This window comes from Apus apus, chromosome 11 (assembly GCF_020740795.1).
Source record: "Apus apus isolate bApuApu2 chromosome 11, bApuApu2.pri.cur, whole genome shotgun sequence".
NCBI classification, from domain to species: domain Eukaryota; kingdom Metazoa; phylum Chordata; class Aves; order Apodiformes; family Apodidae; genus Apus; species Apus apus.
Window position 1 is genome coordinate 1,401,472 of NC_067292.1, and position 16,040 is coordinate 1,417,511.

Below are 16,040 nucleotides of genomic sequence, written 5' to 3' on the forward strand. Positions count from 1 at the left end.
GCCTGTTGGGTGGCACAGTCACAGGCCCCTTTGTACTGCTGAAGTCCCACCTTTCCATCCCCCAAAGCATGCCCTTCTGTGTTTGGGTCATCCCAGCAACCAGGGGAGTCTCAAACATAGATTTTAAATAGCCAAGTCAGCACCTTAACAAAGATTACTGAGACCCCAGCAGCTTGCAGTTAAGAGCCCACCTTCCTCTTCCAGCTTGGGGAGGAACCAACCCAACTAACAGCCCTGCATCCTTTTCCAGGGCTCTGGGTGTATTAAATTAGCGAGCGGAGTGACAGCTGGGCAGGAGGCTGGGAACAATGAAGATAAAGTTAGCTTTCAGTGATCTGACCCTCTCCAGGCTGCGCGCCAGAAGACTATAAATAATTGATAGGAGCAACCACCCTGGCCAGCACGCTAATGCACCGCGCGCTCCGTGCAGCGAGCCGAGCTGCGTTGCCCATTACCTCACCGCCGCGCAGCCCGGGCCCTCCCGTCAGCACTGTCATTTTACTGCTTCTAAATAATAAATTGCACTGGGAGTTGAAATGCTCCTTCGCCCCATTCAAGCCTGCCAGGGTGTGCAGCTACACAAATGAATTTTGCATACGGTAACATGAATTTTGTATCAAGCTAAAGAAAGGTCCTGGCGGGAGGAGCTCAGCCCCGCGGTCTCGCCCGGTGTCGGTGATGGGGGTTTAGGGTATCAAAGCAGGCGGTTCCAGCTCGTGACTCTTGATCTGGCTCGGTATCTGGAATGATTTTGAAGCTTGACTTGGGGTCATTGGCTTAAGTTCATGGGTAGTTTCAAGGGGTAAAGTTCTCTGGTGTTGCAAGTCAGAAAAATCCCCTTGGCTGTGGCTGCTTCCGGGAGCAGCTGCGCGGGCACTGGGCGGGCAGCGTGGGAGCTTTCACTTTCAACGCTGGAGTTTTCGAGCAATGAAAAAAGCTTGATGTAACCCAAAACCTGACTTCTTTCCACTGAGTCTATAGATAAGTTCTGTAACCTCTGCTTATCCACATCATTGTGTGGAAAAGCTAAAATGCACTTTGGCTATTCCAGGCCCTGGGGCCCGGGAAGGATGGAGAGGTTTTTGTGCATGTGGGGACACCTTTTTGGAGCAGCTTTTTGTGCTCATTTGTGGCAGCTTGGGGACACCAAGTTGAGAGGTGCAGAAGAGCTGGGCTGAAGATGATGCAACTTCCCCCATGGGTGTGTCTGGAGGTGGGGTGTGCTCTGCTGGTCCTGGGTGCTGCCAGTGTTGCTGAGGTGGGTGGTCATCCAGCTGCAGGAGTGGGTATGGTGGAATAAAAAGTACAGAGCTGTGCAGTGTCGTGCAGTGGGACAGTAGCTGGGCCAGGAGCTCCCAGGAGCTGTGCTGTTTATTGGAGGAGTGAAATGCTGGGATGGTACCACGGGGGGGGATGGCTTGATTTGTTGAAAGAAGGTAAGAAACAGAGTTTGGCTTAAGGGTATAATCCAAGGTAGGATTACAAACGTGTTGGCGTCACAGGGCACTGGCACCAGGGGCTTGTGTCTGGATGTAAAATTTCTCACAAATAATGCTCTGCTCTGCTCAATGCTGGGTATGAAGTAAATGTTGGGGACCCTCTTCCAGGAGACATCTGTCCTGTGTCTGCATCTCACAAGCCTCAAAATCTGTGCAGGGTTACTGTGAAAACGGTGGTTTTCACACCTTCTAGAGCAAGACTGAAAGAATTATTATTTCTGAATCGGGAAGCGAGCGGCGTCGCGGGGCTGCATGAGAAAGCGTAAGCTGCTTACGGTGGATTAAAATGACTGACCATTTAGCTATGCAATTAGATGGGGAGATGGTGTGATAAATCATGAGTAACTAGCTTACCTGTCCCATGATGTTGTTTATCTCTGAGCACATGTGCACCAGTTTCCATAGGGTGTTTGAGCATTGATTTTAAAGGCGCAGGGTCCCGAGGAGAGGGTGAGTGCACCTGCTTTTTGTGCAGTTTTGTGGTGTTTCTTTGCTATCCTTGAACGTCAGATTTGCCCTAGAGTTAAACTGCAGCTCTCTCCAGAAGACCCCAGGGGTAAATCACAGAATGGGCAGCAGCAGCTGCAGCTTCTGTTTAAAGACCAGACAGCTTGTGCTTCCTGGGGGGGGTCCTGGGGTCTTCCAGCACGAGGCCGTGGGCTTCAGGGCCTGTGAGGATGCTGGCACCAGCCTTCTTGTGCCTTCCTTCAGGTGAGACAGCCAGTCTCTTGTCCTACTGATAGCTAAGAGCGAGTGCGGCACCCACAAGCTGCTCAGCAGTGGAACCTGGCAGGAGACAGGACCAGCCATAGGAAAGGAAGGAGTTTTCCAGGGGTGCTGAGCTGCAGCAGCACCTCAGCATTGCGCATGCTTCTGACAGGACCTTGTGGTTATCAGGCTGAAGCCATCAGATAACAAGGTGATGCTTGTTCCCTCCAGCTGTAGAGCATGTACATCCCTGCAGAGGTCTGAGGGTGTTACCAACTTAGCTTTGCAAATGCTCTGGACATAGGACAGCTTTTACAGGGCAGTCATGTGTAAAATATTTTAAGCTGTCCATTGGTCCTGCCAGGCAGCTGGGCTCCAGGGTGACCTGGCTACCTGCACCTCTGTGGCCTGCTGATGCCCCCAGCTCATGGCTGCTGCCAGGCCAGGTCCCAGCACCAGCGGTTCAACGATGCTGGGTTTGCTTCTTCCCACTCTGAGAGCTCAGCTTTTGCCTCCCCCTGGCTCAGCAGCATCTCCGTCGCCTCTCACAGATGTACAGCTTAGCAGATGCATTCAAAATGCTTCAGGATTTTGGCCAGCTCTGGTTTGGAGAGCTGGTTGATGGGAGATGTGGTGCCTGGATGGGCATCTCAGCCACTGCAAAATGCTCTCCAGCGTCTCTTTCATAACAATGTGACTGTTCAAATTGGTCATTTTCTTGGATGACAGTGACAGGTCACTTAGTGGCCAGACAGGAGCCTGGCCCTACAGATGTGCTGGCTGTACCTGGGAGATGGCAGTTCTTGTGCTGAAACAGCAATCCAGAATTTCAGGTTCTCTCTGAAGATTTGATTCCAAAAGCTCCGAGGTGCACAAATGGTGATACCAGCTATAGAGAGATACTTCCAGAAAAATGAAACAGATGATAAAGATGCCAAGCAGGCATCCTAGAGACCTGCTGAGGGCAGACTGCAAGCCTAAGCCTCTGCTCATGCAGGCAGAAGGAAGGCAGAAGGTGGGAGCTGCTGTGGCACCTCCTGGGGCGGGCTCAGCCGGTCCCACGCTGGCCAGCCCCCGCCTGCACCGGCCCCTTTTTCCCTGCGGGTCTCAGAAACTCCATCTTTCCCTACATCTCACCTTCCTGAGCACTGGGGAGAGGGGCTTTGCTATTCTTAGCATCTCAGTAGAAGTGCTGCTGCTCCAGGGAGACACACACAGGAGCCTCTGATAAAAGGAGCAGGGGAGTAACCATGGCAGTCTCCCTGAAACTGGTAACCATGGATTACAGAAATTAAAGGCATAAAGCAAATAGCAGGATTATCTTTGGTGTGGTGGTTTTCTAGTGAACAGAAGGCTCTACCCAACTTCCACGTTTAGGTGAGGCACTGTAAATTACCTGTAGTTAAAAAATAATGCTAATTAAATTCAAATGCATAACGATTAACACTGCTGATCTCAATCCACTGAATTTCCTTGCTACTCTAATTGACAGAGGAAAAAAAACCAACAACCCTCAACAGAAGAAAGGAGGGGGAATTTCTTGCTTCTGGCTCCGTGCTGCATCCTCCTTCTGATGCAGCTGTTTGAGTTTGTATTTTCCATTTCCCTAGCCTTATTATTTTTTAGTTTTAATGCAGGGCATTTCACAAGTAAGAGGAGTTTGATTTGCTGGTCCCTTTGCAGGCCAGTGTGCCATGGGCCAGCAGGGGTCCAGGGAGGTACCACCTAAGAGACCTCGCCCACTGCAGCACGTGGTGAGGACTGATGTCGAGCTCCCCCTCCAGCACCCTAAACCCCCCAGCACCTTCCTCACCCTAATGTGCAAAACACTTTGTGTTTCTCTTCCATCAGTTATCTGAAGGTGAGGACGAAGGAGCCGGGGGGGCTTTGTGCCATGGGAGCAGTTCCTTGACTCCTCTTAGCATGCAAGCTGTGTTCTTTGCACAGCAAATTTTACTTTCAAGTTCAGCGAGTGCTAAGACTCTGCGTAAACGGGCCTGTGCTAAAGATATTTTTTGACATTTGAAAATCCTATTAAGCCCATTTCTCCCCTCTCCTCTCTCTCCTTCCCAGCGTGCCAGCTTAACATGGAGGCACCACAGAGGTTTCTTTAGCCAGCCGGGTCAGATCCTGCACAACAGACCTCAGAAATATGGGTCACAACGAAACAAGGAAAACAAAAAGTATATTGTCCTCATGTCTTATGCTGATGGCTGATTGAGGGACTCCCTAAACGGACAGTTTAAGATCTTAATGAGGTACCAAACATGAGGTAATTCAGAATATGCCCCTCTCGCGCTGTCTGCTGGCCAGAAACTGGTTCCCTCTGTGTGTTCCTGCCCTGCTGCTGCTTTAACTCTTCTTTGCCAAGGGCATGGGCCTGGCAGCACATCCTTGACAGAGTTTGCCACAGTTCCTGCATGAGTCAGTGATAAAGCCCATGAGCACATTGTTTATCTTCTTATTTACAAATAATTCTTCCAAGTTGAGGCTGTTACTCACTGGCTTTAAACCCAGGGCTGAGCTGGAGCAGGTCTCCTCTAGCCTGACTTCGTGCTGTGCAGGGTTATCTGCAGATTTTTCTCCAGGCTTTTTACAATTACATTTGAAGGGAGATTTCTATTAAATCCTCCTTTTCTGGGAAGTTTCTGAAACTGAAAGTAGTCTGCAGTGGGGCAACCACCAGTTGTGCTGGTAGGTGTGTAATTACACAGGTTTTGGGGAGGGGGGATGCAAACAAGTTTGCATACATTGAATTACAGGCGGTGTTTTAATAGTATGGTTTTTAGGTCTTGGCTGGAATCCAGAATTTTTTCGTGCTATTATCCTCTATTTACAGCTTTCAGAAATCAGCTGATGTCACTGCACATATGTTTAGAGCCGTTGCTAAGGTGATTAGCTCCAGAATTCAACGCCTACGCAGTCCTGATGAAAGGCTGAGAAACTGCTCGGCAGCGTCTGTTCAGAGCACTGCATTGTCGGCTTGAACTGTTAGGAACCATAAAACAATATTACCCAATTTTAGGGTAAATACGTTGGCCTTGACTGATAATCGTGCACCAGGTTTTACAGGAACACAAGCTTTATCTGGCATGCTTAACTAAGTCTGAGAACATTTTTCACTGAGAAGGTGTTTAAAATCACCCGGCTCCTGATTTCCATGAGCCTGTGCAGAGTTTGTGCATTCAGGGGTTCCTCTGCCTGCCAGCTCGAGAGGCACAAGGTGACAATCCAGGGGCAGGATTGCTGTCTTGGAAATGTCTAAGTTCTGTTCCATGGCTCAACAAAGCTTGCAGAGCACACAGAGCCAATCCAGGGGCTGCAGCCCCAGGGTGGTTGCTTTTGCAGCCTAAAGGTTGCCCAGCCTCCCGTTTGGTGGTCGGCCACTCACGTTGAACTGGGAACAGTCCCAAGACCATTGCAGTGACTGGGACGCACAAGACCATCTGTCTTGGTGTTTCTTGACTGAACAGATCTCCCTCCTGAGGGGGGATGGCTGCCCCCACCTCAGTGTCCACGTTTCCTGTTTTGGGTGTCCAGCCTGCGAGGAGCAATGTTCTCCGGCAGAAAGACCCATCTCCAGTGGGAGTCTGTCCTCTCTAATTGGAATTAAAGTAATTTTCCTTCCTCTCCCCTTTTAGAGAACGGTATCAAGTTGCCTTTACTGGCAGGGCTGGGATGCTGTTACCTGCCAGACTCCTGCTCTCAGTGCAGCAGAAGAATGGCTTGTATTCATGGTGGAGGAGCCATGGAACTGACTGAAGTTGCCCACAGCCTGCACCACCAGCGGGCTACCACGGTGCATTTTAAGAGCAATACAGGTGAAAACTCCTTTTGGGTTGAAGTCAGTGGATGAAATATCTTCTATCTAGTCCAGGGTACTTAAGTGTCCTTTAAAAAAAACCAACAACACAACAAAAAATACCAAACCAAAATCTACCATTTAAACTGTGAAAAGATGTGGGTATGTATATGTATTTTTCCCTCAGTTGTCTAGTTCACAGTAAGGATCTCAGATGATACAAACATCATCTTCCTTGGGAGCTCACTGTCCTCCCACTCATTCTTTTTTCCTTTCCCTTTTTTTAAAGGATACTTGTTAAGGCTTGACCTAGTTTGGCTGTCATTGCACTGTGAAACGGTGCCAGTGTTCACCTAACACACCTACCTAGATTTTTGCTCCATGGGCTGTGCAAAAATAGCCCCGTGCAGCCAAGAGCTGTGTGTGAGCAGCCAAGAGCTGTGTGTGAGCAGCACTGCAGTGTGTGGCTTTGCAAGGACCAGGGTGGAAAAGATGGTTTTGCTCCTTCCCTTCCAAGGTCTCTACTCCAGGGACTTGCTCCTGGAGGTTGGATATGGTCAGTGGGAGGCTCAGGCTGCCCAAACTGGTCCATGCACAGCCCAGCACTGTGAAACTGTTCCTCCTTCTGCCTGAATGCACCCACTCCTGTGATTTCTGGCGTGGCCTTTTCTCAGAGCAGAGGTTCATTTTGGATGAATCTGGCTGTGGTCTCTCCGTGTGGATTCCCACGTGCAGGCTTCACACCGATCCCCCCGGGGCTTTGCGGTGAAAAAGGAGAGCAAAGAGGTTGATGCCTCGCATGATCCTTCCACCCAGCCTGCCTCCCAAACTGTCTCCAGGCCCCTTCCCTGCTCCTCCTCCTCCCCAGCTTTCCTGTTCTGGGCTACAAAGATGTTCCCAGGGCTTCGGGAGGGTGAATAGAGGTTGCATAACCCGGCTGCCACTCCATGGGGCCGAGAGGCCGGGAACAAAACCCAGATTACAGCTTTTCTCTGCGGAGCTGAAGGGGCCGGGGTGGGGTGGGGGACATTGATATGCAGATGCTGTGTGTCGGGCACCGCGGGGCTTTGTTTTGCAATGTCCACATGTAGGGTTCATGAAGCGACAAAGAAAAGAAACTAAGTGAAATACTCTGTGCTGGAGCGTGCGACGGGAAACGCTGCCGTGATGTGGCAATTTTCTAATACAAGCATATTTCCAGGAGGCCTTTCCTACTAAATTACACTGTTTATATAAGATTTTCACACTTCCCCAACCTTGTAATTTTCTAGGGTTCATTTCAAGTGGATTTCTTTTTTTTTTTTTGCTAGGCTCTCCTTTTACTAGAATGACCTTAAAAATTTGAAAGCGATATTTGGGTGACTCTTGTTCTGCTGTCCTGGGGTGACCAGGCACAGAAGCTGTGGGAGGCTTGATCCTTATCCCACGCCTTTCAAACAAGGTGCTTGTGCGCTGCTCTCTCTGGAGACCAGCACAGCACCCTTTGAGTGCTCCCAGCTCCTCCTGCACCTTCTGGCAGAGCAAGTGGCTTCCCACAGGGCTGCCCAGGTTGAGCAGCTCAGATGAGTACCTGTTTGTCACCTGCCGGTCCTATAACGCTGTGAAACGTGGAGGTGAGTCCTTCACTGCCTCGTGACCTGGGAATGGCAGCGTCTGTTCAGTGTCCTGCACAAAAACACTTTGTAGACCAAAACTTGGTGTGAGCTGCAGGAGCTGGAGCCCATCTCCAGACTCTCCAGAGGAAAATAGTGCTCTATACCAGAAGGAAAGTTGGTGGGCTTGGTTGGCTTGTCTCTCAGGGAGTTACTTGCTGGGAGTTTGCTACTTTGATGTTCCTGTTTCCTTGCGCAGTGAGCGCCCCTGCTCACAAAGTGCTTGAGAGAGCTTGCACCGAGGCAGCAGTGGGGATGGGCAGAGCATCTGCACCCTCCTCCAGAGCTGCTCCTTCAGCCCTGTGCCTGTGGGCAGGCGCTGCCGGGGCTGCCTGCCAGCGCGGCTGACCCTGGAGGCTGGAGTGACATTAGAAAAGAGCTTTTTTTTTGGGGGGGGAAAATAATAAAATAATAGTGTAGTGAGACATGGGATTATAGTGCCAGCAGCTGACCTGCCTGCTGCTGCTGTGTTGTCTGGACAGGTAGACGGGAGCGTGTTGTGCTTTGTCCCTGTGTCAGTCCCACGCTCGGTGATGAGCCAAGGGGTAAAAAGAGGATTGAAGCAGCGAGTCCAGGAGGCGGGTGGGGAAGAGCTGCCGGGACCCGGGTGTGAATTAACTGCTGACTCCTCTGGGGAAAGGAGGTGGCAGCTGGGCAGTAGGTTGCAGACACGAAGCTGAGTAGGTTTTGAAAGGCGGGAGGTGAGTTTCGTGGGCTGGTTCAACCCTTCGGAGCTCAGAACCCTCGGGGAGGGTGACCCTCTGCTGCAGAGCTGCCAGAGCAGTCCAGGGGCAGCTCCTCTGGCTGCCAGGCCAACCTCATGCCAGGCCCACACTCCTATAGGCTGTTGATCTGCAGCAGACAGAGAAAAGCTAAAGAAGCAACAAACAGCTGAGGTTTTATTTTAGTGTGTAAATAAAGCAGCAAATAAATAAGGCAGCAAACTAACTCACAGCTCCAGAGTGGCATTGCATCTTCTGCTGTAGCGGAGAGATCTGTCGTTCCCCCTCTGCTCTGGAAGGGCACAGGACCCCTGAACAGAAAGGTCTGACATGCCAGTGCTTCTCTGCCAGTCACCTTCCTGACATCTGCAGAGGGGGAATTATTGCACTTGTTTCACTGTTTCTAGAAAAGCCTTCTGCCTTCCTTTCAGCTCAGCTTCTTTGGAGAGAGCTGAGCTCTCTTCTGTCCCCCTAAACCTGCTCCCATGCTGGGGCAGTTTGTGGCTCCTGCAGTTTCTGGCCTGCTGGTGTGCATCTTCTGGGGTGTGGGTGCAAGGGGCACTTGCATGCCTGTGGGGTGCATGGCCATGCACAGCATCCAGGAGATTTGAGCTTTTATTCTGGGAATCCAAATATAGTTCCATGTGATCAAGCACTCATGAAGAAATCAAGTAATCCATACTTGGGACAAGTCCAGGGCTTAAAATTCCTAATAGCCTTGTTCCTGGGCTCTGCAGCATGTGCTGTGCTGAATACGTTTCGGGAGTCAAGGTCTTTGCTTCTGATGGTTTAATTTGGACAATGAGTATCACTTAATAGTAGCATTTTATTACATTCGTTTCACTCTTACTTTTCAAAGAATTCTTCTCATGCATTCAGGCTCCTGCCCTTTGGATGCTAATGGACTTCTGCTGGGATTTGGTTTTTGTTATTAGGCAGCACCAGGGCTCCCATTTGCAGGGGCTTGGTATGAAGCATGCTCTGCCCTGAGACAATGGCTCCATTCACAGCCCTGATACAATGGGGGTGGAACAGTTATAATGTAAATCAGTATGCAAAGGCCCTTCCTAATCAATGCGTTTTGCTGGGTGAGTCTGTGCCCTGCCTGCACTGCTCCACAAAGTGCTGAGCTGTTCCTTCTGCACAGCCAGACCGGCCTGCATATTTCACTGCTGAAATAAATGTGTTCCTGAAGCAGTTTTTAGAAAGTAAGGAAAAAAATTCCCAGTTCACATCTTAGCAGGGGTGGAGCATCTGCAAAAATTGGAGTAGGTGGAGACTGGCTCTGTGTCATGTCCACAGCTATTTTTGCCTGTCCTTTTAGAAGTAAAAACCACTACAAATCTGGGCTGGTCCTTGTCCCCTCCATCCGTGTGGGCTGCTGGAGCAGAGGGACTGGACGGTGCTGGCTGATGGGGAGAGCAAAAGGTGCTTCCCTGAGGCAGCCCTGCTCCCCACCCCAGCACCATGCAGGGCCTGTGTCTTTATGTGCAATAATCCTTCTCTTCCTAAGATTATTTTTTCAGATTATTTTTGCAACCTTCCATATATTCTTTTAGCCCATGCACGTTGTCTTTTGTTATTCACCATTTTCATATTCAGCTACATGGAGTGATAATGGTGCTGTTTTGTCCTAGCCAAAGGTAACTGGATTTTAAATGCTCTTCTGGTGATAGAGTTGTGCAATTTAAAATGTAAGAAAATAAGGAGTTCTGTGGGCTGGCCTGCACAAATCCAGCAGGCTGAAACTTTAGCTTTCCTAGTCTAAAACCAACAATTTCCCCTGAGCAGGGGAAAGCCTGGCAGAGGATCTGCAGCTGGTTGGTGGCGGTGATTGAGGAGAGGGAGCCCAGGGAAAGGCAGAAAGGTCAGGATCCTTCAGTATTCACATCCATATCCGTGCTTCCTGCTGTTCCTGAGTGTCGTGGTGCTCTCATCCCCCACAGGCAGCTCACACACCTGCCTGTGGAGCAAATGGGTGCTGCCCAGCTATAGCCAAGTCTTGAGAGAGCACTTTGGCTGGTGTTTCTGCTTTGCTGTAGCAGGACAACATTGTACCTTAGGGGAATTTGCAGAAGCTTGTAGCAGAGGAGCTGTAAGTAGAGGTGGTGCATGATGTAAGCATAGAATCCTAGAATGTACAGCAACCTTTGCAAAGTGTCATCATTGAGAGGCTGGAGCAAAGCTGGGAGAATACCTGGATCTTTTCTGAAAGCAGTGTGTGGTTCTCCATTTGTTCCTTTGATAACACCTTTTGATCTAATGCCAGGGTAAATTAATTTATCTCAAGGTGGGGAACAGAGACTCAGGTAAATCCATGCAGAAATAGGGAAAAAAAGAGTCATGGGGGGACCGTCCTCTGCAGGGCTCTAGCCAGGCAGAATTGGTTTGTTTGTCCAGAGGAGGAGGAGGATACCAGCTTTAATTTAATTTCCTGTCAGTCATCCTAGCAGAGGGCCAGGGCAGCCACGTTTTGTACTGGTGAACCTCTGGACCTGGAGGAGCGTGGAGGTTGTGGCAGTGCCAGGGTGAGGGGAGGGGTGCTGAGGTGGTGGCAGTACCAGGGGTAGAGTGAAGGGGGCAGGGGTTGTGGCAGTGCCGGGGGAGAGGGGACAGGTGCTGGAGGTGCCTGAGACCCACCATTGCTTGTAAAAAATGACTGAGATGGGGAACTGTGCGGTTTGTCCTCACACCCTCTGGTTGGTCCCTCAAGTAAAGAATTCTGCTTTGTGTTGCAAAAGCCGTTTTTAATCTCCCACAATCTCAGTCATGAGGCTCTAAGGTGAAAGGGTTTATAGAGGCCAAAAGGACTCGGGCCTCTCCCCTCCAGCACGGGGAGGCAGTGGAGCAGCCTGGGAACGGCCACGCGGTGTGATCCGATGTGCCGGGAGGTGCTGGAGGCTGCTCCACTGAGCAGGATGGCCTTGGGAATGGGCCTGTGGCAGGAGGCTCCAGGGTCCGACTTGGAGAGGGACTTTTTGTAAATCATGTGGCAACAGGACAAGGGGAAATGGCTTTAAACTAGAGGAGGGGAGATTTAGGTAGACCTTATGAAGAAATTATTCGCTATGAGGGTGGTGAGACCCTGGCCCAGGTTTCCCAGAGAAGCTGTGGCTGCCCCATCCCTGGAAGTGTTCAAGGCCAGGTTGGATGGGGCTTGGAGCAACCTGATCTAGTGGGAAGTGTCCCTGCCCATGCAGGGAGGTTGGAAACAGATGATCTTTAAGGTCCCTTCCAACCCAAACCAGTCTATGATTCTATGATTCTGTGGTGTCTGGTGGCTCCTGGTCCAGGGCAGCAGCCAGCAGTGGAGCACCCCTGGACAGGTTTAGCAGCAAGTGGTATTTAAGCCAGTTGTAGCTGATGTCTGGCCTTAAGGAGTCTTGTCACTCTGAAGGCTGGTTTGACCTCTGTCAAGTGACAAATTAGCTGTGCAGCGTGGGGTGGAGGCCTGGCCCTGGAGTCCCACCATGCTGAGCTATAGCTCCTGTGAGTATCAGTACCTTGGTGAGGCTGGAGGAGACATGCAGTTGAAAGGAGATGAACGAGAGGTGGCTTGGGTCATGTCCTCATCTCAAAAAAATAAGTAAATACCAGGGGTCTGTGTGTCACAGTGCTGGTGGCAGCCTGTGTTCTTGTGTGAGCCCCGCTCACCATGGTCAGCAAACAGAACTGCAGTAAGATGATTTTTTAAAAGTTTTTAAGGCTTCTTAATGGTCACAGCTGCACAAGGTGGCCATCAGAGGGGAGCAGGAGAGAAAGCATGACAACATTTATCTTCTTTTTTTTTTTTCTGCCTTTTACTGTACGGGAGAATTTAGCACTGAAAAAATATCAAGCCTGTGGAGCTCAGAACCAGAAAATTTCAGAGTAACAAAGAGTTTTAGGGTTTGCTAAAAACAAATAACACAGATTTTTATACAGCATTGCCAGGTGCAGTTTCCACACAGGGGCTACGTTCAGTTGCTTTCCAAACCTGAGCGTGCCCTGACCACCTGGGAAGCAACTGTGTTGCAGAGCATGTGGGTTAATTGTCCGTAGAGTTTTCCTTGGTGTTGGTCTGTTGGACTTCATGGAAGTGCTTCCCTTGCTGTCCTTGCAAAGAAGGTGGGCTTGGAGGGGACGCCGGTCAAGGAACTGCCCCATGTGCTGCAGTCCAGGCTGTGGAAGCTGCTGGGCATGGGCAGAGCTGGAGGTGTGTCCCAGCTCCAACAGATGCATCCCAACTTCAGCAGTCAAGTCTCCAGTGGCTCAGAGTCCACCTACCCCAGGAGCTGAGCTGCTGTGATGGGGCAGAGATAGACTTTACCCCTACAGGGCTGAGGTGTTAACATTTTCCCTTGAATCTTAAATAAATGGCTTCATGTGCAGGCTTGGTTGTGACTCACACCCTTAGGCTGATGGCAGCAGCAGCGTGCTTAACTTGCACTAAAATGAGGACAAAACACAGCTCAAGACTTGAGTCACATGCTAAAGATGCAAAAGAAGAAAGATGGAAGAGAAAACCAGATGGGTGGAGACCCAGACCGGTGACTCCGTCCATCCGGGTGGCTGGGAGGGAGGTTGGGAAGCCTGATTCCAGCTCCAGACCTGCTGTGTTCCCTGCACACACCATCCTTACGGACAGTAGATCATGGCCCATCAAACTACAAACAGGTGCTTTCTGACATTAGAAAGTTAGAAAATTACCTTTTTCTTGCCATAATGGTATTGCCTCTATGAAACATTTCATATGCCTTTAAAATGGAAGAGAGTGGTATTTTGGGGATGGTCTTTGATTCCGCTTTGACTCAGACTATGGAAAGCTGCACTGCTGATTTAAAAAAAAAAAAGGGAGGGGGTGCAAAAAAAGAGCAATCTCAATTAAGTGTGCTGGTTAAAGCTGTTCTTGTAAAACCATGTGGCCACTTACGGGTCCAGTGCAGGGGAGAGGTGCAGAGCAGTGATGGGAAATCTGTTTTGGGAGGTCTGAGGGGAGAGGGAGAAAGAAAGTAAAGCACAGCCCCAGAAAGCTGGTGCCAAAGGGATGGGGGTGACTTGACTTAATGTCCTTGTGCTTTTACTTAACGTAGTGAAAACAGGTTGTGACAGTGCATGGGTCACACAGAAACAGCTTGGAAATGGGGGGACATGAAAATTCCTTTGGATTTGGTTAGTGGAGACCTCAACCTACATAGATGGGCAGTGGGAGGTGATGTGACACAAATGGAGCATACAGGTCCTGTGTGAATGGAGACATGGGGCCCAAGTTGAGCTGCTGCTGCTTCTTGCTGGTTACTGGTCTCTGGTGGTGCAGAGGAGGAGGAAGGCTGGGGAAGCCCTTGAAGGTCACTCTGCTCCCAGGCTGCTCAGGGTAATCTGATTTGCAGAGCAGCACACCGAGCCCGGTAGTCGTTAGAAGAACATGAAAGAATTTCTGTGCAGATCTATTTATATTGATATTCTCAAAAACACAGCATGTCAAAAGCTTTTTGGAACCGCTGGGGAGTTTATTTCAAGTATTGCAGATACACAACCTGCACTTTCCTTTCAAAAACAAGCTGAGGGAAGGGAGGAGGGGAGCAGAGCACACGGCCTGATGTGCTTGGTGAGCTGCCTCCCCAGCAGCCCAGCAGGGAGGGTGGCCGTGCCAGGGCAGGGGACAGGTTTGGGGCTGTGTTGTGTATCTGCACCCCCAGCTTGGGCTGCTCCATCCTAAGGCTGTGTCCACAAGGAGCTGCACGCTGCTGGAGGAGCAGGTTTGGACAGAAACTGTGTCCAAACCCAGCTCTGACTGATGGGGTCCAAGCCCTGGCGCGTGCGGGCAGGGACTCGGTGCTGGTGCCAGGCAGGGTCTGGAAATGTGGCTGCATTAGCTCCCTGGGAAAACATCTCTGCTTGGTTCTGTGAGGTCTGCTGTAAGTGAATGCTCACACAACAGGCTTTTTAAAGTTAAAATTGAGCTGCTGCAGCAACCAGTGCATCCTGAAATCCCTGACAACTGCCTTGTAAAGCAATCTTAAAGCCTATCTGGCTTGACAGTTCCTCTTAATGGCTTACTAATAACATTTTAAGGTTTGCTGGAGCTCTGCCACAGCCCTGCTGTAGGTTTGTAGTGGACTGTCATGCTCTCCTCCAGACTGAGATCACCTCACTTTTCCACAATGAAGCTGAATCCCCTCAAACTGGGCACCTCAGAAGGTGTTTTCCAAGTGCCCTGTTGCCATAGCAGGCAGGGAAAGATCTCCTTGGCTCCTGGCAAAGGAGCTGAGCATGGTGTGGTGGTGAGGAGTACTTTCTGTTTTGGTAAAGCTGTGAGTCTGTTATCACCTATAGCCATTTTTTCCTGACTGACAGAGGAGCTACTAGGATTTCTATGAGTTAAGGTAATTGCATGAATTCCACAAGCAAAAATTGCAGCTCCCTAAACACATTTTGTGCTGTGCTTTGGTTTTTGTGCCTGGTGGGGTGGGGTAGGGGTTGCATAATCCAGACATACAGTGCTGTATTAAATGATTGTGTGCTGCAGGGTCTTAAATCTCAGGTGTTACTGTCCTGTGTGCAGAGGGGAGAGGGATTAGGGTACAGGCCAGCATCACTGCCAAGCTGAAGGAGGTTTCTCATCTTAAAGTAAAATAGCAGCCAGAATGCTCAGTGCATACCTGGGCTTTAGTTATGGCCAAAGAAGGTTTGGTGTGATTCTGACAGCTCTGCTGAAGGGGTGGGTGCTCCAGAGCCCCTGCTGGGGGGGAAGAGAGATGTCAAAGCAAAAGCAAATGGAAGCAAAGAGCTTTGCTGACAAAATATCTGAGTGGTCAGTTTTACTTGGTAAATGTTTGGGAGAATGTGTAGGTTCAGCCAAGCAAATGAAAAATCCATGGGCTGAACAGGGAACAGAATGTAGCATAAGGCTGGGTTTTACATTTTTGAAGTACTGGTGTTCTCTGTGCTCCAGAGAACAGGCAAGTGCCAGGCTCTCCTCTCTGGCCAGTCTTCCCTCCCACTCCCTTGGGGTTAACTTACGCCGTGTTAATAATTACTAGAATGTACTTTCAGGCAGGTTATTTGTTTTCCCTCCTCATGATGTGCAAGAGCGGATAATGAAATTAATTTGCACACTTGGTGAGTTTGCAAAGCTGGCTTCAGCCACGTTGCCACGATACTGCGCGGGTGCCGGCGGCTCCCGGGGCCGGTGTTTGCACAGCCGGGGCAGTGGGCTGCCATCCTGGGTAAACAGAGAGGGGATGTACCCAGCCATGGGAAGTGTTCCCTCCAGGTGGTACCAGTCAGTTAAGCAGGTGAACAGCCTGCTTAACTGAGCAGAGCTAAGCTCTGAAATTCCAGTGTTGCCCCTGCAGGTTGAGGAGCTCACGATAACATGGCTTGGGCAGCTGAGGAGCCCTTGTCTTCAAGTTTTAAGTCCTGTATCCTCCAGCCTGAGGTCTGTGGCACACAAACCATGATGTTTTCTGGGAACACAGTGGTCCTCAGAGCTGGCCAGGCTCTGCAGGGCTGGTTTTGGTGCTGGTAGAGCTGCGTGGTCCATGAGAAGCTTAGGGAGGTGACCGAGCTTCACTGTGTGGGGGGGTGGGAACTGCAGCTCTTGCTGTTTCCCGTCTCCTTTGCCACTGGTTGGCTGGGGAGTAAAAGGAATTTGCAGGTGTAGACCTGGTTGAGC

The 16,040-nt window shown here is 50.2% G+C and overlaps 1 protein-coding gene across 6 annotated transcripts in view; it reads left to right on the forward strand.

Moving 5' to 3' along the window:
- ANKRD11 (ankyrin repeat domain containing 11) overlaps positions 1–16,040 on the forward strand; it is a 149,925-nt gene that overhangs the window by 84,294 nt on the left and 49,591 nt on the right. The window contains exon 3 of one of the 6 annotated variants that reach the window (XM_051629691.1): positions 5,849–6,028. The exons of the other annotated variants lie outside the window; for them this stretch is intronic. The gene's annotated coding sequence lies outside the window, so the exon portion shown is untranslated. The remainder of the gene's footprint in view (positions 1–5,848; positions 6,029–16,040) is intronic. 6 annotated transcript variants of the gene reach the window in all.